General features: G+C 46.8%; 1 long non-coding RNA gene across 1 annotated transcript in view; it reads left to right on the top strand.

The window, feature by feature from the left end:
• The first annotated feature begins 279 nt into the window (after positions 1-279).
• The window catches only part of LOC135021143 (uncharacterized), a 312347-nt gene continuing 290128 nt past the window's right edge, over positions 280-22498 (top strand). Inside the window, exon 1 of the long non-coding RNA XR_010218489.1 lies at positions 280-371. This is a non-coding gene — a long non-coding RNA (uncharacterized LOC135021143). The remainder of the gene's footprint in view (positions 372-22498) is intronic.

Here is a 22498-nt window from a genome sequence, read left to right on the forward strand (position 1 = left end):
ACATTTTTTTTTTATGTCAATGGGGGTGGGGGCGCATTATGAAATCACGCACCGGGAGCCAAATTGGCTAGAAATGGCCCTGCACAGCAGGTTGTCATTTGGCCTTAGCATGGCTGGATTTGGGTCCCTGGTGTTTGGATGGGATTGAGAGTGGTCAGGCTCCCATCCATGCAGGTCCAGTTCAGGTTTTGGAGCAGACAATCCCAGCAATCAGTCACACCTGTGCGACACTTTTTTAAAGCTCGTTAGGGAAAGGGCTCAGGGCTCCTGATGCCAACACGTGGCCAGATGATAGAGGGCGGACCAGTGGGTTAGAGACAGTGATCCTGAGATTTGTGTACATGCTGGTTGAAGACCGGAGCCTGGTCAAGGTACCCAGTAAACTTGCCATGATAAAGATCTGTTTGCTGTGCTGTGAAAAACAGACTACTTTCCCTATTGTCAGCGTCTTGTCTGGTGGAAGGTTGCTTTGTTACAATATATAATTCTATAGAACGGAGCTGGCCATAAAATGGATAGATGTTCTAGCGGCTACATGCACCAATTACCACTTATATCTAAAGTAAGGTGCTAATGCAGTTCAAATTCACGGGATTAATACCAATAGTCTGGTCCCACAATAGAATATTCAGTTTTAAGTTCGACTTCGGGGGATATATCAGCCACACCTCTCACTGGCATCCCAGTGCAGGATCAATCCCTGGTGTTTGGTTTACCCAATAATAACATAGGGTGTCTGTTTTAATAATTACCCCTCCGATGGGCACTCAGCATTAGTGTAGAAGACACAACTCTTTGAGGTCCATGTTATATGCCTCTTCCAACCTGTTCTTCTTCAAGAACATTAGCTGTCATTTACCGTCCCCCTGGCATTCCCCCCAAATTTCTTGACAATTTGCTTCCTGACTTCCTCTCTTCTTACATTCCCTCTATTATCTTAGCCAATTTCAAAATCCCTACTGTTGTGATATTTCTGATTTCTCCAACTCTTCATTGCCCCTCTCAGACCATCACCTGTTCTCTTTTATCTTATCTCTCTCTGCTTTCCCATCTCTACCTCCAAAGGCTACAATCCCTAAGCGTAACATTGAGGCTATTGACACCACATCCATATCCTCCCTGCCTGACTCATTTCTCCCGCGTTTTCTCTCTCTCATGCCCTGAATAAGCCACTTCCCAATAAAGGTTGGGGATGGAATCCCAGCAGCCGAGATCCCAGAGATCAGAATACAGGCACCGGGATTCCTACCACAAGAATGCCGGCATCAGGTCAAGCGCTCCCCCCTATATAATGCATCCCTTACTCCTGCTCTTGACTCTGTCGCTTCACCAACCACTTTTCAATCTCACAGTTTAACACCTCAACTCTGGCACACCAAATGCACCAGATATCTGAAAAACTGCTCAATTACTACCCAGCAACAATGGAGGAAATCACGCTCTAAAGTAGACTTCCTCCATTTCAAACTTATGCTCTCATCCTTCAGTGCTGCCCTTCCCCTTGCTAAATAGTCATACTTCAAGAACCTCATCTTCTTACAGTCTTCGAAGCCCCAACATCTCTTTGCCACTGTCAACTCCCTCCTCTGCCAACTCCCACCTCATCTCCCCACCTCACTCATTGACAGTGGTGCAAGTAGAAAAAATGTCTTACGGGTACTGTGTGCGCGCTTCTTCGGCGCGCGTGCAAAAAAAATGGGTGTGGTCAAATGCCACATGGGGCGTGGCCAGTGAAAATGGGGGCGTGATACACATATGGGGGAGGGACAGATACACGTATGACCCCAATAGTGTCAGATACACGTTGCCCCACAGTGCTAGATATACATTGCCCCACAGTGCCAGATACATATAACCCCACAGTGCCAGATACACATTGCCCCACAGTGCCAGATACACAAATGTCCCCAGAGTGCCAGATACACAAATGTCCCCAGTGTCAGATACACATTGCCTCACAGTGCCAGATACACATTGCCCCACAGTGCCAGATGCACATTGCCCCACAGTGCCAGATGCACATTGCCCCACAGTGCCAGATACACAAATGTCCCCAGAGTGCCAGATACACATTGCCCCACAGTGCCAGATACACATTGCCCCACAGTGCCAGATACAGAAATGCCCCCAGAGTGCCATACATTGCCTCACAGTGTCAGATACACATTGCCCCACAGTGCTAGATACACAAATGCCCCCACTGTGTCAGATATACATTGCCCCCCGTGCCAGATACAGAAATGCCCCTACAGTGCCAGATATGCCCCCAGTGCCAGATATCCTCCAGTGCCAGGTATACATGCCCCCCTGTGCCAGATATCCCCCAGTGCCAGGTATATATGCCCCCCTGTGCCAGATATGCCCCCAGTGCCAGATATCCCCCAGTGCCAGGTATACATGCCCCCCCCAGTGCCAGATATCCCCCAGTGCCAGGTATAACATGCCCCCCCAGTGCCAGATATCCCCCAGTGCCAGGTATAACATGCCCCCCCAGTGCCAGATATCCCCCAGTGCCAGGTATAACATGCCCCCCCAGTGCCAGATATCCCCCAGTGCCAGGTATAACATGCCCCCCCCCAGTGCCAGATATCCCCCAGTGCCAGGTATACATGCCCCCCTGTGCCAGATATCCCCCAGTGCCAGGTATATATGCCCCCCTGTGCCAGATATGCCCCCAGTGCCAGGTATACATGCCCCCCTGTGCCAGATATCCCCCAGTGCCAGGTATATATGCCCCCCTGTGCCAGATATGCCCCCAGTGCCAGGTATATATGCCCCCCTGTGCCAGATATGCCCCCAGTGCCAGGTATACATGCCCCCCTGTGCCAGATATCCCCCAGTACCAGGTATATATACCCCCCCTGTGCCAGATATGCCCCCAGTGCCAGATATCCCCCAGTGCCAGGTATAACATGCCCCCCCAGTGCCAGATATCCCCCAGTGCCAGGTATATATGCCCCCCTGTGCCAGATATGCCCCCAGTGCCAGGTATACATGCCCCCCCAGTGCCAGGTATAACATGCCCCCCTCCCCTACTCACCGCTGCCGTCGCTGTCCTCCTGTTTGTCATGTGAGGGAAGGAGAGTGCAGCCTGCGCCTCTCGTTCCCCTCAGTCTCCGGCGGGTGTCTCAGTTTAATTCAGCGCCGATCCGTGAGCCAATCAGAGCTCGCGGGTGCGAGCTCTGATTGGCTCACGGATCGGCGCTGAAGTAAACTGAAACACCCACCGGAGACTGAGGGGAACGAGAGGCGCAGGCTGCACTCTCCTGCCCTCACATCAGCGGCGGTGCGGCGTGTGCGGCGGTGCGGCGTGGGGGAGGGAGGGAAGGAAGAGGAGCGGCGGCCCGTCGGTGTGGGTACGGCGTACCCACGGCTAAATTCTTACAGGTACGCCGTACCCACCCGTACCCGCCCAGTTGCACCACTGCTCATTGACCTTTACTTTGCCACTTACTTCACATCCAAAATGGACTCTATACGTCAGGACATGAAATCCCAAAAAAGCATCAGCAACAGCCACCTCCTTTTCCCTACCACCCCTCCCCATCCCTCCTACCAACTCCGACATGTATCTGGTGAGGAAGTCATGGCCCTCATCTGTTCCTCCAACCCCTTCATCTCACCACATGACCCTATCCCCTCCCACTTCCTCTATTCCGAAGTGATGGCCCTCATCCATCCCCCCCTCCATCTCACCACATGACTCTATCCCCTCCCACCTCCTATCCCCTCTCGCCTCACCTCTCTTTCTACCTGTTCCCATCTTGTCCACATCCTCAATCTCTCCATCTCAACAGTCACTGAACATCTGCATGCACTCATCTCTATTCTTGAAAAACCTACCCTTGATTATAACACCCTCTCCAACTACCGACCCATCTCTCTCCTTCATTTTGCCTTCAAACTCCTTGAGCAAATTGTTTACAACCGCCTTACTGTCTTTCTTTCATTGCACTCACTTTTTGACCCATTCCAGTCTAGCTTCTGTCCTCTCCACTCCACTAAAACAGCCCTCCCAAAAGTCTGCAATGACCTCCTTTCTGCTAAATCCAATGACCACTACTCTCTGCTTATTCTTCGTGACCTCTCTGCTGCTTTTGGCACTGTGCACCATCCTCTCCTTCCGCAAGTCCTTCACTCCCTTGGTCTGTGTGATACTGCCCTCTCCTGGCTGTCATCCTACCTCTCTGACTATTCCTTTTGTCTCCTCTCATGACTCCACCTACCTCCCACTTCCGCTAGCAGTTAGTGTCCTCCAAGGTTTTGTTCTTGGTCCTCTCTTTTACTCTGTCTATATGTCCTCTTTAAGTGAACTCATTAGCTCTTTTGACTTACAATATCATTTCTATGCTGATGATACTCAAATCTACTTTTCCTCCCCTGTCCTTTCCTCCACTCTTCTCACTAGTATCTTCAATTGTCTCTCTACTATCTCTTCTTGGATGTCTTAGTGCTTTCTTAAACTCAACTGAGCTAAACATCTTTCCTCCTTACTGCACAACCCCACCTCCCACAATTTCATTATCTATCTGTCATGCTCCTAAGTACTTTCTTACATTTGAAATGTCTGTCCTGGTTGGTGAATAGGGCTGGTTGTGCTGCTTCCGTGCATCGCTCCTGGTTCAAGCAGGGATCTGCTGGCGCTGTTCTCAGGTGAAGTCCCGGTCTCAGTGAGAGGCGCTGCGCTGTGTCTGCTGCTGATGCCCGCTGTCACAGCATTATTCTTCATGATGTCTGCTTCCTGGTGTTTGGGCCTAATTCAGAGTTCACTCCAAAACCGGACCTGGGCGCTGCCATCTTGGATTCAATCAACTGATCCTCCATTATCCAATCCTGGAGCCCCTTCCAGCCAGTTTATTGCAGCATCCAATCTCTGAGCACTATTGGGTATAAACAGTGGTACAAGTAGAAAAAAATGTCATATAGGTACTGTGCGCGCGCTCCAAAGGTGCATGCGCCAAAAAATGGTTGTGGCCAAATGCCACATGGGGCATGGCCAATGAAAATGGGGGCGTGATACACATATGATGGAGCCAGATACACACATGACCCCAATAGTTCCAGATACAGGTTGCCCCACAGTGCCAGATATACATTGCCCCAGAGTGCCAGATACACAAATGCCCCCACAGTGCCAGATACACAAATGCGCCCACAGTGTCAGATACACAAATGTCCCCACAGTGCCAGATACACAAATGCCCCCACAGTGCCAGATACACATTGCCCCACAGTGCCAGATACACAAATGCCCCCACAGTGTCAGATACACATTGCCCCACACTGCCAGATACACAAATGCCCCCACTGTGCCAGATACACAAATGCCTCCACAGTGCCAGATATACATTGCCTCACAGTGCCAGGTACACAAATGCCCCCACAATACCAGATATACATTGCCCCACAGTGCCAGATATACAAATGCCCCCACAGTACCAGATACACAAATGCCCCCACAGTGCCAGATATACATTGCCCCACAGTTCCAGATATACATTGCCCCAGAGGGCCCCCTCCCCTTCTCACCGCTGCCTCTGTTTGTTCTGTGTGAGGGGAGGAGAGCACAGCGCCTCTCCTGCCCCTCTATACTCGTGAAGTCCGGTCTCTGCAGCTGCGGGTATCTCAAATGAGGTTCCGGTTCATTAGCCAATCAAAGCTTGCGGACCGGCAGCCAATAAGGAGCCATGGCTGCCGGGCCGCGAGCTCTGATTTGCTAAAAAACTGGTGCCTTATTGAAATTCGTCCCCCGCCGCCGCAGCCGCCGGAAACCGGACATCACAGAGAATTGAGGGGCAGGAGAGGCACTGCGCTGCACTCTCCTCCCCTCACATAACAGCCAGTGGGATGCAGGTATGGTGGACGGCCCGGTGGTACGGCATACCAGCTGGGAATTTCTTAACGGTACGCGTACTGCCATGCTTGCAGCACTGGGTATAAAGGTGATTTCCTGCTGACATCAGATAGTCAGTACAATGGTCTCTACGCAGGAAGTAACAGCTCTGTGCTGATCTCTTACATACAGTACTCAGTGTTTGCTATGATCCAGTTACAGCCTGATGAATGTCAAGTCCAAGTATATCTGCTACTACATCTGCATCTCTCTAGGACTTTCAGTGTCATCATTCCATATCCAGCCCGGTCCACACTTCAGTCCAGTTCTAGTACCATGCTGGTCTCCATTCTCTGCAAGTATATCTGCATCTTTCAAGGACTCTCCAGTGTCATCATTCCGGACCCAGCCTGGTAATCACTTCAGACTGTTTCAGATCCATTCTGGTTACCATTCCAGATCCATTCCAGCCAACATCCTAGTTGCATTCTGGTCACCAATCCGGTTCTATTCTGGTCTGCATTCTGGTCACCAATCCGGTTCTTCTTACAGCATCAGCAGTGATCGACAGTTCCAGTTTAATAAAGTTCTTGCTCATGTTATCTGCTTTCATGCTTATCATTGCTAGAACATCAACAATCCTTCTAAAGAATATATCCTCAGTACCTGCCTAAATTTAAGTTCCATGCCAAAACCTGATTAAAGCCTTCTCGCTTCACTCACACTCCCCCCAAGTCAGCTCCAAGCATAAACGCCTGCCCAAGCCAAACCCTACCCTCAGGCATGACACTATTGATGGTACTACTATCTCGCTAATGCATGCTGCCTCTCCTGCCCACTGATTACTTTCTCCCACTCCTACCGCCAAGATTTATCACATGCTGCTCCCTGTCTCTTGAATTCTCTACCTCTCCCCAGACTCTCCGCCTCTCTTCAAAACTTTAAATGGGCATTTAAGACCCACTTTTTCACCAAACCCAGCAGTCTCTCATTGTAACCCTCTGTTCCACTCTCACTGTCTAGTCCGTTTGTGTCACCCCTGTCTGTCTGCTCCTCTCCTTTAGAATGTATACTCTCACGAGCAGGGCCCTCTTCCCTCACATGCCTTTCCTTCTCTTCCGTAAACCATACTTCCTTCAAAGGCACCTAACCCCTTGGTTTTCTGCCACTCTAATAATTATTTCCGTGTCATCTGCTGATGCAGATATGTTTATATACCCTTTACTTTTCTTATGTTGTCTTGAACTGTAAGTCACTGTTTTCTTGTTTTGCTTGTTTGTTTATGTACTCTGTAATTGGGCAATTGGGCTCTGCGGATCCATCTTTGCAGTGCCATATAATTAAAGTATAATAATAATAATAATAATAATAATAATAATAATGTATTACATGGCAGTCACTGATTCTCAAGATATTATATGGTAGTCACTGATGCTCTCTGTGTATATAGTGCAGTTGCTGATGTTCTCTGTATTATATGACATTCACTAATGCTCTCTGTATTATATGAGGGTCACTGATGCTCTTTGTATTATGTGACCATCACTGATGCTCTCTGTATTGTATAGTGGTCATTGATGCTCTCTGTTTTATATGTGAAACATTGGTGTTCTCTGTATTTTATGATGTTCACTGATGCTTTCTGTATTGTATGGCAGTTACTGATGCTTTCTGTATTATACGGCGCTCACTGATGCTCTCTTTATTATATGACAGTCGGTGATCCTCTCCTTTTTGTGTCACTGATTCTCTCTGTATTTTACTTTGTGGTCGCTGATGTTTTCTGTATTAAATGGCTATCACTGATGCTTTCTGTATTATAATGGTGGTCACTGATGCTTTCTGTATTATAATGGTGGTCACTGATGCTTTTCACTGTACAGATGGAGCCAAGCTCATCTGAGGCGTCTCTGTCCAGGCAAGTGGATGGAGAGTGGAGACGCTCTCCATTAAAGTGAATGGGGTGCGTCTCCATCAGGGGCGCGCATGCCCAGGCGGACGGGGACGCTCTAGGTGATAGGCGTGGCCCTAGTCACATACAGAGCCATGACTAGCATGGATACATCTGTATTTTATGCCACGCCCTATATTGTATGGAGGTCACTGCAAGGCTCTATGTGACTCTATGCCCTCTAAGACCAAACATGTTAAGGAGAGGGGAGGGGGGTCACTGAGCTGAGTCTATGCCATGGGTGACAGATATCTTAATTGCACCCCTGTAGCTACTGTAGGTGTTTTGTGTCTTTAGTGTGCTTCACTTCTGTGCAGGGGGAATCAGATGAGGTCTAATTAGCTTAACATAATTGAAACACATCCTATTAGATTATAACAACAAGCAGAACTGTTATTTTAAACAAAAGTTTAGGACCACGACTGGTCCAGATAAAAAAAACAAGCTTGCAGAAAGTGTACGCATTGCTGGAGGGAACGCAAGATAGTTGTAACAGAACTAGAGATGAGCGAGTCCATTTCTCCAAGAACCGGACACACCCGAACTTCATGAACTGAGTCCGGCTTTGGGTTCTCCCGACAGACTCGGATACCAATATTAGGCAAAACATCATCATTTGGCTGTCAGATTCCGTGGGATTTTAATTCGATAAAGGTCCCCGGTGATCGGCGCCATCTTCACTCTGGCTGTGGAGAGTGTACTGGACGGACGTGTCCGTCTCAGTACTGTGTTGCCTGGCGTGGGGCAGGTGCTCTGTCTGCTGTATCAGTCCAGGGGTTCCCTGTCTGCTATATTAGTCCTGGGGTGCCCTGTTTGCTGAATCAGTCCAGGGGAGCTAAGCCTGCTGTATAAGTCCAAGGGTGCTCTGTCTGCTGTATCAGTCCAGGTGGGGTGCTCTGTCTGCTGTATCAGTCCAGGTGGGGTGCTCTGTCTGCTGTATCAGTTCAGGTGGGGTGCTCTGTCTGCTGTATCAGTTCAGGTGGGGTGCTCTGTCTGCTGTATCAGTTCAGGTGGGGTGCTCTGTCTGCTGTATCAGTCCAGGTGGGGTGCTCTGTCTGCTGTATCAGTCCAGGTGGTGTGCTCTGTCTGCTGTATAAGTCCAAGGGTGCTCTGTCTGCTGTATCAGTCCAGGTGGGGTGCCCTGTCTGCTGTATCAGTTCAGGTGGTGTGCTCTGTCTGCTGTATAAGTCCAAGGGTGCTCTGTTTGCTGTATCAGTCCAGGGGTGTCATGTCTGCTGTATCAGTCCAGGGGTGCCCTGTCTGCTGTATCAGTCCAGGGATGCTCTGTCTACTGTATCAGTCCTGGGGTGCTCTGTCTGCTGTATCAGTCCAGGGGTGTTCTGTCTGCTGTATCAGTCCAGGGGTGCCCTGTCTGCTGTATCAGTCCAGGGATGCTCTGTCTGCTGTATCAGTCCAGGGATGCCCTGTCTGCTGTATCAGTCCTGGGGTGCCCTGTCTGCTGTATCAGTCCAGGTGGGGTGCTCTGTCTGCTGTATCAGTCCAGGTGGGGTGCTCTGTCTGCTGTATCAGTTCAGGTGGGGTGCTCTGTCTGCTGTATCAGTTCAGGTGGGGTGCTCTGTCTGCTGTATCAGTTCAGGTGGGGTGCTCTGTCTGCTGTATCAGTCCAGGTGGGGTGCTCTGTCTGCTGTATCAGTCCAGGTGGTGTGCTCTGTCTGCTGTATAAGTCCAAGGGTGCTCTGTCTGCTGTATCAGTCCAGGTGGGGTGCCCTGTCTGCTGTATCAGTTCAGGTGGTGTGCTCTGTCTGCTGTATAAGTCCAAGGGTGCTCTGTTTGCTGTATCAGTCCAGGGGTGTCATGTCTGCTGTATCAGTCCAGGGGTGCCCTGTCTGCTGTATCAGTCCAGGGATGCTCTGTCTACTGTATCAGTCCTGGGGTGCTCTGTCTGCTGTATCAGTCCAGGGGTGTTCTGTCTGCTGTATCAGTCCAGGGGTGCCCTGTCTGCTGTATCAGTCCAGGGATGCTCTGTCTGCTGTATCAGTCCAGGGATGCCCTGTCTGCTGTATCAGTCCTGGGGTGCCCTGTCTGCTGTATCAGTCCTGGGGTGCTCTGTCTGCTGTATCAGTCCTGGGGTGCTCTGTCTGCTGTATCAGTCCTGGGGCGCCCTGTCTGCTGTATCAGTCCAGGGGTGCCCTGTCTGCTGTATCAGTCCTGGGGTGCCCTGTCTGCTGTATCAGTCCTGGGGTGTTCTGTCTGCTGTATCAGTCCTGGGGTGCTCTGTCTGCTGTATCAGTCCAGGTGGGGTGCTCTGTCTGCTGTATCAGTCCAGGTGGTGTGCTCTGTCTGCTGTATAAGTCCAAGGGTGCTCTGTCTGCTGTATCAGGCTAGGGGTGCCCTATCTGCTGTATCAGTCCACGGGTGTCATGTCTGCTGTATCAGTCCAGGGATGCTCTGTCTGCTGTATCAGTCCTGGGTGCCCTGTCTGCTGTATCAGTCCTGGGGTGCTCTGTCTGCTGTATCAGTCCAGGTGGTGTGCTCTGTCTGCTGTATAAGTCCTGGGGTGCTCTGTCTGCTGTATCAGTTCAGGTGGTGTGCTCTGTCTGCTGTATTAGTCCAAGGGTGCTCTGTCTGCTGTATCAGGCTAGGGGTGCCCTATCTGCTGTATCAGTCCACGGGTGTCATGTCTGCTGTATCAGTCCAGGGATGCTCTGTCTGCTGTATCAGTCCTGGGGTGCTCTGTCTGCTGTTTCAGTCCAGGTGGGGTGCTCTGTCTGCTGTATCAGTCCAGGTGGGGTGCTCTGTCTGCTGTATCAGTCCTGGGGTGCTCTGTCTGCTGTATCAGTCCTGGGTGCCCTGTCTACTGTATCAGTCCTGGGTGCCCTGTCTGCTGTATCAGTCTAGGGGTGCCCTGTCTGTTGTATCAGTACAGGGGTGCCCTGTTTGTTGTATCAGTCCAGGGGTGCCCTGTCTACTGTATCAGTCTAGGGGTGCCCTGTTTGTTGTATCAGTTTTATGGGTGCCATGTCTGCTGTATCAGTCCAGAGGTGCTCTGTCTGCTGTATCAATCCAGGAGTGATATGTCCGTCCATCCAAGGGCTCCATCCCAGTGTAAAAGTAAAATAATAAAAGCTAAAAACAAAAAGCCTAAAAATATAATTATAATTCATTTATTTTGTTTGTGCTGTTCCCCAGCGTACTATACAATTTTTATTTTATTTTCATAAATACTGACAGCTGCTGGTCAGACCGCAGTATATTATTATTTTGTACTCATACACTTATTGTGTGACACTGTTGGTGAAGGTCAACCGCAGTGTTCGACCACTACTTCTGATGCACACATGTATTGTGTGACACTGTGGGTGAAAGTGGTACCACATCATTATATTTTATTTCCTACTCATACACGTATTGTGTGACACTGTTGGTGAAGGTCAACCGCAGTGTAGTATATATTTTTTAGTACTCATACACATATTGTGTGACGCTGTGGTTGAAGGTGGTACCACAGTCATTTATTTTATTTCCTACTCATACAGGTATTGTGTGACACTGTTGGTGAAGATCAACCGCGGTGTAATATATTTAATTTCGGACTCATAAACGTATTGTGTGATGCTGTGGGTGAAGGTGGTACCACAGTAATATATTTTATTTCCTACTCATACACATATTGTGTGACACTGTTGGTGAATTTAAACTGCAGTTTTCCATTACTATCTCTGACTCATACACATACTGTGCCACACTATAGGTGTTACATTTTTTGTACAAATTGTGTGTGCTGTACCCCACTTCATTTGTGTTTGTGGATAGATATGGAAGACAAACAATGGAGAGGAGAGCAGGAAGCACATACTAGTGGTGCAGGTGCTGCCAGCAGTCATGACGATACAAGTCCATCAACATCATCTACTAAGGGTGATGCCCAAGCGCATAGACTGCTTAAATCAGGGCATGTAAAATCAAAGAAGCATTATCATTTTACAGTGTGCAAAGAAAAAAACATCAAAAATAAAGTTAGCTACCGACAAAAATAAAACTGCCAACATGCTATTCACCACACGCACTGGCAGGGAAAGGCTAAGGCCATGGCCTTTATTTATTTCTGGAGGTTCTGCCTCTTATGATAATGTAAGCCCCTCTCTTCTCTCTGTCTGAAATTAGGAGGCGTGGCCTTGCAAAGGGTGACATGATTGCGGGCCATGTCCCATTTGTCATCTACAAACATTAGCACTCTGTGAGCAGCTGGCATTCTACCTATCCCTCTTTCCCAGTAAGCAGAGCAGCGAGTGAGAGAGGGTCTCCCAACTGCCCCACTGCAGGACACTGCAACCTGCGGGTGGGACAGCGGGACAGTCCTGGAAAAACGGGACTGTTCTGGCAAAATCGGAACAGTTGGGAGCAATGCAGTATAGCGGGTTTCAGTATTTAATGTTCAGTGCCCACAGTCCATGGGAGATGATGTGGTATAAGCGCAGAGTTCACAAGCGGTCATGCTTTGCCTGTGATTTAACTACATCTTCTATATCATTATCTTACCCTTATCTCATTATATTTCCCATTGTATTGAGTGATAAAAGTTGTTTGAAGCTCGTTCTTGTTTCTTGTTTATCTTCTCTTAGCTAGTTTATCAATTTTCTTCTTTCAAGCATTGATACATTGTTGATTCTCTGTTTTAGAAGGTGATCTTTATATCCTTTTTGTAGTCATTTTCTTTTCAATTCCATACTCTGATTCTCAAATGTGAGATCATATCTGCAGTTCCTCTTCAGTCTTCGGAATTGTCCTTCCAGTATGTTTTCAGGGGTTCAGTATGCTATCCCGGTTGTCGGGATGCCGGCGGTCACATGACTGATATCGGCATCCCGGCATTTAAGATCACAACGGTGGAGGGGATAAGTAGTTTTACCCCACTCCCCTAGCCTAACCCTAATCCTCAGGTGGTGGCGGCTAGAACTACCCAGGTGGGGGTGGTGGCTACAGCTAACCCCCTCCTGTGCCTAACCCTTACCCCCACACCCTCCTCACCCTAACATTAATCACTCTCCCACCAGTGAGTAAATTCACCTCAAAGTATTGATTGTTACATGAATTCCCATGGCAATCACATAATGAAAATCCATTTTGTTTGGTTAGGTGACCAGCCATTTTTTACATCCCATAGTATATTACAGGTTGAGGCAAAATAAAAACATCCCAGATTTTGAAGGTTGACAAAAAAAGGCATTGTATGTGCTATTCAAATTTTAGTACATAATCTGAAAGTGCATAGAATACAGTTTTTGTCAATTGGTTTTGAGTATAACATCCAGATGGTGGCCTTCATTCACCTTCATGCGTTATACACATTTGAGGTCAATTTCTGAAGTTTCGCATCACTCGTTGGGTCATTTCTAGCGTTATCGCTGCAATTTCTTGATGAAGCTCACATCAATTTATCTGGCCATGTTACAAAGCAGAATTTTAATTACTGCGTTGAAAACAATCCTCATCACCTTCATGAAAGGCCTCTACACGAAGCCACCTGAAAGCTGAAATCTACAAACATTAGCCAAGAACCATTAATGGCTAATATACACCAAGAAATGACGATGTCATATTCGAAACCCCAAAAAAGAAACTGTATTCTTTACACTTTTAGATTATCTACTAACATTTTAAATAGCATTTATCATGCCTTTTTTATTCATCTTAAAAATCTGAGAGTTTTTTTTGTCTCACCCTGTAGAACGACTATGAACCCTTGGTGAAACTTTGCAACAGCACAGAATAGGGATAATACAGTAGCTCTTGTTGGGCAGGGTTGAGATTGTTCTGGTGAATTGGGTTGCCCAAGCCTCCTTGGACCTTGCTACTTTGTGCATCTGATAAAAGCAGCAAGACATCGACATCGGTCTCTATATTGGAAGAGTGAATGTGGGGCTCAGAATTCGTATCGTCACTCCAAGGAATTAGAGATGAGAGAATCGGTTCTCTGAGAACCGAACCCTACCGAACTTCATGTGTCAAACACGGGTCCGAGTCAGGCTTGGTTGTTCCCGCCTGACTCGGAAAACCCAAACGAAGCAAAACGTCATCATCCCGCTGTCGGATTCTCGCGAGATTTGGATTCCATATAAAGAGCCGCACGTCGCCGCCATTTTCACTTGTGCATTGTAGAGGGTACAGAGAGGACGTGGCTATGTTCTCTCAGTGTCAAATCTCAGTATCGTGCTCAGTATCAGTGCTTATTGCTGCTCAGTAATACTAGTACAGTGTCTCTCTTGTGCTGCATCTTGATGCTGTATGGTGCTGTGGTAGTAGTGTCCTGTGACTGTGCATCGGTCATCATCATTCCAGTCACAGTGGTATCTGGGGGGTGACAATTCCAGAGTGCTTTTGTGCTTCTCACTAATACTAGTACAGTGTCTCTCTTGTGCTGCATCGTGCTGTTCAGTGTCTGTTCTCCGTAGTATCAGCAGTACTCAGTATCAGCAGTGCTCAGTATCATCAGTGCTCAGTATCACTGCTCATTGTCTTGTGGTGCTCATTAATACTACATTTCTAATACTAGTAAAGTGTCTTGTGCTAATCGTGCTGCTCAGTGTCAGTTCTCCGTAGTATCATCAGTGCTCAGTATCATCAGTGCTCAGTATCACTGCACATTTTTTAAGTGCCATCCTGTCTGAAACTGCAGTGCCACTCCTAGATGGGCCAGGTGTTTGTGCCGCCCACTTGGGTCACTTAGCTTAGTCATACAGCGACCTCGGTGCAAATTTTAGGACTACAAAATATTATTGTGAGGTGTGAGGTGTATAGAATAGATTGGAAATGAGTGGAAATTATGGTTATTGAGGTTAATAATACTATAGGATCAAAAAATTACCCCCAAATTCTATGATTTTAGCTGTTTTTGAGTTTTTTTAATAAAAACACCCGAATCCAAAACGCATCCGAATCGGACAAAAATCTGAAAGGGTGGTTTTGCCAAAATGCGTCCGAATCCAAAACACGACCACGGATCTGAATACAAAACCAAAACACAAAACACGAAAAATGCCCGCTGCACATCTATACAAGGAATACAAGGAAGATATCTCCTTTACTATAAGGTGGTTTAGAAGATTTACAATATGACTTTTCTGAAGTCCCCTTTATTAGAAACAATGTCAAAAATTCTCAAAAATGTGTCCAAACTTCTAGAAAGAGTAATTTTGGCAAGACACTCTAAGTACTATGCTGTTTTGAATTCTTTTGATGTTTTTTTTTTTTGCAGCTATGCATTTAAGATGACAATACCTTTTGAAGGATCCCACATATTCGTTCTTTAGGCTTCAAGATCTCATTGTGTTGCCTAGCAATACCTAGATCTGTAATACAGATGTCACCAGATTATGTACTAAATTAATATTTTGCAATTACCACATTGAAGCCACATGTAGACTCTTGGAAAACAACCTTGATATGAAGGTACCAGAACTGAGTTTTCGCACACAATTACCCCAGCTTACATGTCATTTACTAGGATTTTTTTCTGTTTTGATGGAGTATTCTATCTGCCATATTCAGGGATTACCTAGGGCACAAACATGGCACCATCTTCCGCAAATGTATTCATGTTCACTATTTAAAAGTATTCAAAAACAGTTTTGCTTGTGACCATAGCTGACCTGTTCAAGTTTAGGCAGGGGACATAAGAAGAGTTTGAAAGTGAATCCAAGGAACACACCTTGCGCCTTTCTACTAGAGATAAGCTGGTTCGGTTCTCTGAAAACTGACCCACCTCCCCTCGAACTTCACATCCCGAGCCCAGATCCGTGCTCGGGTCGGGACTTCCCGCCAGACTCGGAATCCAGAACGAGGCAAAACGTCATCATCCCGCTGTCGGATTCTCGCAGGTTTTGGGATTCCATATAAGGAGCCGCATGACTCCGCCATTTTAACTCCAGTACTGGAGAGTGTAGCGAGAGGACGTGTCTCTCTCCTCAGTGTGTCTGTGCGGGAAAGTGGTGTGACAACCTGCTCTGTCTTATGTGTCATTCCAGTGCTGTCTTGTGCTGCATCAGTCCAGTCACAGTGGTGGTGTCATCTGCTGCCATATGTCCAGTGCTGCTGTATAAGTCCAGTCCATTGCAGTGGTGGTGTGTTGTCCTGCATCAGTCCAGTGGTGGTGTCTTGTGCTGCAGCAGTGCAGTCACAGTGGTGGTGTCCTCTGCTGCCATATGTCCAGTGCTGCTGTATAAGTCCAGTCCATTGCAGTGGTGGTGTGTTGTCCTGCATCAGTCCAGTGGTGGTGTCCCTGTGCTGCATCAGTCCACTCACAGTGGTGGTTTCCTCTGCTGCCATAAGTCCAGTGCTGCTGTATAAGTCCAGTCCAGTGCAGTGGTGCTGTGTTTTCCTGCATCAGTCCAGTGGTGGTTTCCCTGTGCTGCCATAAGTCCAGTGATACTGCCGTTGAAGCCCAGTCAAGTGGTACTTCCATATAACTCCAGTGGTACTGCCATATAAGTCCAGTGATACTGCCGTATAAGTCCAGTGATACTTCCGTATAAATCCGGTGGTACGGCCATATAAATCCAGTCAAGTGGCAGTGCCATAAAAGTCCAGTCAAGTGGTACTGTCGTATAAGTCCAGTGGTACTGCCATATAAGTCCAGTGATACTGATGTATAAGTCCAGTGATTCTGCCGTATAAGTCCTGTCAAGTGGTACTGCCGTATAAGTCCAGTGGTACTGCCGTATAAGTCCAGTGGTACTGCCGTATAAGTCCAGTGATACTGCAGTATAAGTTCATTCAAGTGGTACTGCCGTATAAGTCCAGTGGTACTGCCATATATGTCCCGTATTACTGCCATATAAGTCCAGTGGTACTGCCATATAAATCCAGTCAAGTTGTACTGCCATATAAGTCCAGTCAAGTGGTACTGCTATATAAGTCTAGTGGTACTGCTGTATAAGTCCAGTGGTACTGCCGTATAAGTCCAGTGGTACTGCCGTATAAGTCCAGTGATACTGCCGTATAAGTCCAGTCAAGTGGTACTGCTGTATATGTCCAGTGGAACTGCCGTATAAGTCCATTCAAGTGGTACTGCCGTATTAGTCCAGTGGTACTGCCGTATAAATCCAGTGGTACTGCCATACAAATCCAGTCAAGTTTTACTGCCGTATAAGTCCAGTCAAGTGGTACTGCCGTATAAGTCCAGTGGTACTGCCGTATAAGTCCAGTGAAACTGCCGTATAAGTCCAGTCAAGTGGTACTGTCGTATAAGTCCAGTGGTACTGCCATATAAGTCCAGTCAAGTGGTACTGCCATATAAGTTCAGTGGTACTGCCGTATAAATCTAGTGGTACTGCCATACAAATCCAGTCAAGTGGTACTGCCGTATAAGTCCAGTGGTACTGCTGTATAAGTCCAGTGATACTGTCGTATAAGTCCAGTCAAGTGGTACTGCCGTATAAGTCCAGTGGTACTGCTGTATAAGTCCAGTGATACTGCCGTATAAGTTCATTCAAATGGTACTGCCGTATAAGTCCAGTGATACTGCTGTATAAGTCCAGTGGTACTGCTGTCAAAGTCCAAAAATATTGCAGAACACACAGCACGTATAAACTGCACACACATGCCCACTGCGCGTGCACTTGTTCTGCCGTGCGTGCACATATCCGCAATTTGCGTATGGTCGCTCCCGCGGACCTGAGCATCGGCGCATGGTATGGGTATTTACGGCAGAGTTTGTGTACGCATGGAGAGCCATCAAAACACATTACATATTTAATCCAAATAGTGCACAATGTGCACATAGTCTCCTTGCACCACATCAGAAAGTTATAGCTGTTTAAATGGTTGCAGAACAAGGGGATTCACCTTTACAGGATAGGAGGGGACAGACTAAGGTTATAAGGTGGTATTTGGTATCCAGCTGTAGGGTATTTTAAGGGTAACATTCCGGTGTTGGTCTGCGGAAGATCGCATGTTCCTGCGGATAGTTATGTGCAAAAGCAGAATATAGATATAAACTGTATTTACTGTATATTATGTATGCAGCGGGAATCCAGAGGAGACCACCCACAAGAGCAGTTGAGAAAGACATCGCCTACCTTTTCAAATCAACCTATGACCTCTCCTGTACTGTAAAAGTACATCCCTGTGTCCAATGGACAAAGGGATTACAGTATCCATTGTATTGCTTTTGGAAGACTTGTATAAATAAAGCCTGCTGCAGCCCGGCCACACACAAGACTCACAACGTTATCTATTTGATGACGGAGGACCGGACCGGGAAGCGCACGCAAATATTCTCACATATGTACATTGACTTGTAGCCATTATTCTGTTATATATTGTCTTGTATTGTAGTGTATAATTTGTATTGTAAACCCCCTTTCAGAAATAATCCACTGTGGTGTCGGAACCCAGCGGTAAAATCACAATTGGTGTCGTGTGCTCATTGCCCTGCTAAGGTTTAAAGTATATTATTATTGTTATTGCATTGCTGTAGAAGGTTTTATGGGTATCTCTGGGTGTGTATGCGCTGTGAGTACTTTGTACCGTCAGCGCGGCGTGTGTACGCAAAGTCCATACACTGTACGGGACTCTGTACACTAATAGCATAAAAGGTGCATAGAGTGTGAATTAAGTATAGCGGCCGCAGCGGCTAAAGGTTTTTAAGTGTATTTACGGTGTGTTTAAGGTATAGCTTTTATTCCTGTAAAGATAATCAGCATTATCAATTGGGGGCATCGTCCGATTTTCCACATTTTTACTGCTTAACAGGTCACAAGCAGACATAATCTATCAGCATAAGGGTGGACGGGGATCCTACGTATCCTTTTCTTGGTCGGTGGATATACTGAAAACCCTACTTAATTGCTGATTAGATGGTGTCTGCTCTGTATGGTTTGTAGGGATGCTGGTAAGAACTCGTAAGGTAAGCAGGTAAAAAGTTATTTAAAATCTGTGAATTTATTTTTGGCGCCAAATGCGTACACAACAAAAGCGTACACCCATACCCTGTGCATACTCTCCCACATTGTTGCCATAACTAGATTCATAATGTAAATATTAAGGAAGTAAGTGTAAAACACAAACGCAGTCTGGCCTAGTTATAAAGGTTTATACAGAAAAGAAACTGTGTGGCGTGTTAAGTGAGTGATTATAGTTAATATTGCTCAGATTTATAGAAATTGTGTGAGTTGTTTTATTGCGTCCGCACATTGGTACACGTGGTACGGAACGTGAGGACAGCGTACACAAAACGTGCATGTAGTGCAAGGCCGCACATGTGGCATTAAGGTACGCAAGGTTGCGTAATTACGCAAGCTTGCGTAGCATTGTGTGCGCATAATAAAACCACACGATAGTTCGTAGTTTAAAGGTGGGATAGTAGCCACGCTACAATAACACAAGATTGCCCAGCTTCCAAAGTTTAGTATAAAACCCTTATTTACTATATTGCCTCTGGGAGTAAAGCTGCTTGTCTGAATGATAATTTTCTGTACAGAAAAATAAAGTGTATTTGAGTGAGCGAGTGCAGGAGTGAGTGGATACTGAACCCAAGAACTAGGTGAACTAGGTGGACTATTAGGTGGTCTAGGTGTGCACACTGGGTTAGTAGAGACCCGGTGGCATAGGGTTCGCAACCCTGCATTATTAAGAGTGGACTAGGTGGTCTTGGTGGACTGAGTGGTATCCCATACAACTCTAGGTGGTCTACTAGGTGGTCTACTAGGTGGTCTACTAGGTGGTCTACAACAATCGTAGTGCATATAGATAACTAGTATCTATAGGCTGTGCTATTGCATAACATGTCCGTTTGTTCTGCATAGCGCAAGGTGATATTATTGTGTTACATTTGCTGTGGAAGAGCATACGCAGACGTGATTGTATAGACTAAGGGGTTTTTCTTTGATAACTTCGGGAAATCTCCCTGGTGGGCTTCACTGGAAAGGGTGAAGGATAGTTATCTAATTTCTCTGTTTTTCACCCTACAAACAATTCCAGTTGAAAGATACCGAAAAGGAAATTTTCACTGCCTCTCTCAGGAAAATATTCCAAACAGAACTTCCACCGAAAGAAATTACGGTGTAAGGTCTGATAGAGCCCTAAGTTGGGTACATTGCCTTCGCTATCAACAGTGTATGGTAGTACTGGCCAGCGTGGGCGCGAGCGAGTGGAAGGCGCTCAGGTATACTTCCACCGTCTACTTATATTGAGTATTTTGGTGTTTGTGGGGATTTTTTTAAAGGTATTAGAAGAGACCCACAAATATGGGAGCCAGTTGCTCAAGTATGAGACGTTTAGACAGGGTTCAGGCAGAATTGTGGCCAAAAGGCTCCGCAAGGTTTATCATGTGTGAAAAATATGGTTCACACACAGAAGGTTTATGCAATGAGTGGATATGTATGACCAACAATGATAAGGTACCATTCCCTAGAGTGGGCAGCTTTGAACCAGAGGTATTATAGAACTTAAGGTTAAGGAAATGTCTGATAAAATCCAAGAAACAAAGGATTAAACATACAGACTGTTTAAATTTATGGCAACAGGAGGGGGATATACAAAAGGAATTAGCTCGCGCAGCAGGTTCCAAACCTAGCGGGAAAACAATGGCGACGGCACCACCACCATATATTGTTGGGGAGAAAATGGCTACAGGCAATGATACATTGGTACAGAATAAGAGTGTAATTGCAAAATGTACTAACCCTAACCCTTGCCAGTTGTGCCCTGTTTTAAATTTTCCCCAGGATTGCGAACAAGAAGATGAGCCCAGCACGATATCGGCACTATCTCTAGCAGCCACCATACAAGACACTCAGGTGGGCACGGCCCAACCAACAAGAGCAGTAGTCAGGCCCCCTAGCGGAGGGATAAGTGAGGTCGTGTCCACAGGTAGATACGGTACCGTACATTATGCAGAAACCATAGCACCCCACATTGTAGAATCAAACCAGAAGGATGTAATTGAATTAAATCCTGTCAGGGTGATTGCAGTCCCCAATGGGATGACTGACGCTCAGGGAGTCACTCCCATCAGGAACATTGCCATGCATTGTCCCTGGTCCCGGACAGAATTGAGGTCAATTATGTCAGAATTTCCCGATCCCAGAAAGGATCTAGTCACATGCCAGAGGTTCAATAAAGAGTTAGGTAACGCCACCGAACCCACAAACAAAGATTGGCGAACAGTGCTACGGGTATGTTTACCCTCCAATATTGACCCAGCGAAGTTCATAACTGATTGCAATTTATACGAAGAAGTACCTATCACTGATGAGTACACTCAGGAGAAGGTACGACAAATCAATCTGCAATTAGGAATATATTTCCCTACTATTGTCAAATGGAATAAAATCTTTTCCATAAGACAAAAGGAAGGTGAAACGGCATCCGAATATTTCCATCGAGCACTGCAGGAAATGACTAGATACACTGGGATCGAGGACTTTAGAGACAATGCACATCATAGGGAGGTAGCTGTTTCAGTATTAATGGACGGGTTGAAGGAGGCACTCAGAACAAGGGTACAGACCTCTCTACCAAACTGGAGAGGTATCTCAGTGGCTGCATTGAGAGAGTCCGCTGTCGAGCATGACAGGAACATCATTAAACCCAGGGAGTCACAGGGGGGAAAAACTGATGACGGTAAGTATACAGGCCCTTACGGCAAAACCCCATCAGCCGAAAACCCGGACCCCTGTTGTTTGGGACAGACCTAGGACATGCTACATTTGTAGGAAGGAAGGGCATTTTGCCAAAGACTGTAGGAGTAGTAGAGCGCATAGCCAAGATAGAACCCTAGACAGAGAATACGAACCACACTACTACTCACATAATTGGGATCAGGGACCAAATAGGACAAGTTACGAGCCACATGCAGGGGACACAAGGAGGAACCCCCCAAGGAGAGATGGGCAGACCTCCGGAAATTCTCAGCTACCTCCCCCACATATCGTAGCTGCCAACGCGCTGTGGGAGGGTCTCGCCACACAATAGGGGTTGGGCCACACCTGTAGTCTGCAGCCAGTGAAGTTGATTGCTAGCCTTGGTAGTGAACCTGAGGTCATGGTTGATGTAGCTGGTGTACCATTACCTTTTCTTGTAGACACAGGGGAGGCCAGGTCAGTGTTAAATTCAACTGTAGGTATGAAAACCACGGGTAAAACAATTTCGGCAATGGGAGTAACAGGAATAGTGCAACACTACCCTTTGAGTAGACCTGCAGAGATTACGATAGGGCGCTTGCAAACCAAGCATACCTTTTTGCTGGCTGCAGCGGCTCCGACTAACCTGCTTGGAAGAGATTTATTGTGTAAAATGCGGTGTGTCATATACTGTACTCCTGAGGGTGTATTCTTGGATATACCTGAGAATCACGTTTAGGAAGTGCAAGATATATTAGACACCCCTCAAAGGCTAATGTCGCATTCTGCTGTTATAGACAAGTGTCCATTAAAGGTAGAGGAAATGATCTCACAAATACCGGGTTTTCTTTGGACCAAAGATGGACAAGACACTGGATTGATGGCGAATGTAGCTCCGGTAGTAGTGCAAGTAAAAGACGGTAGGATAGCTCCAAAAATCCCTCAGTATCCTCTGAAGCCAGAGGTAGAATTAGGAGTGTACACGTCATAGAGCGATTGCTACAACAGGGCATACTAGTCAGGACGTCCAGCACTGCCAATAGTCCCATCTCCCCTGTGAAAAAGAGTGGGGGGAGGGGTTACAGGCTAGTGCAGGATCTAAGGGGGATAAACAAGATAGTTGAGAGCTAA

Source organism: Pseudophryne corroboree, chromosome 1 (assembly GCF_028390025.1).
Source record: "Pseudophryne corroboree isolate aPseCor3 chromosome 1, aPseCor3.hap2, whole genome shotgun sequence".
NCBI classification, from domain to species: Eukaryota; Metazoa; Chordata; class Amphibia; order Anura; family Myobatrachidae; genus Pseudophryne; species Pseudophryne corroboree.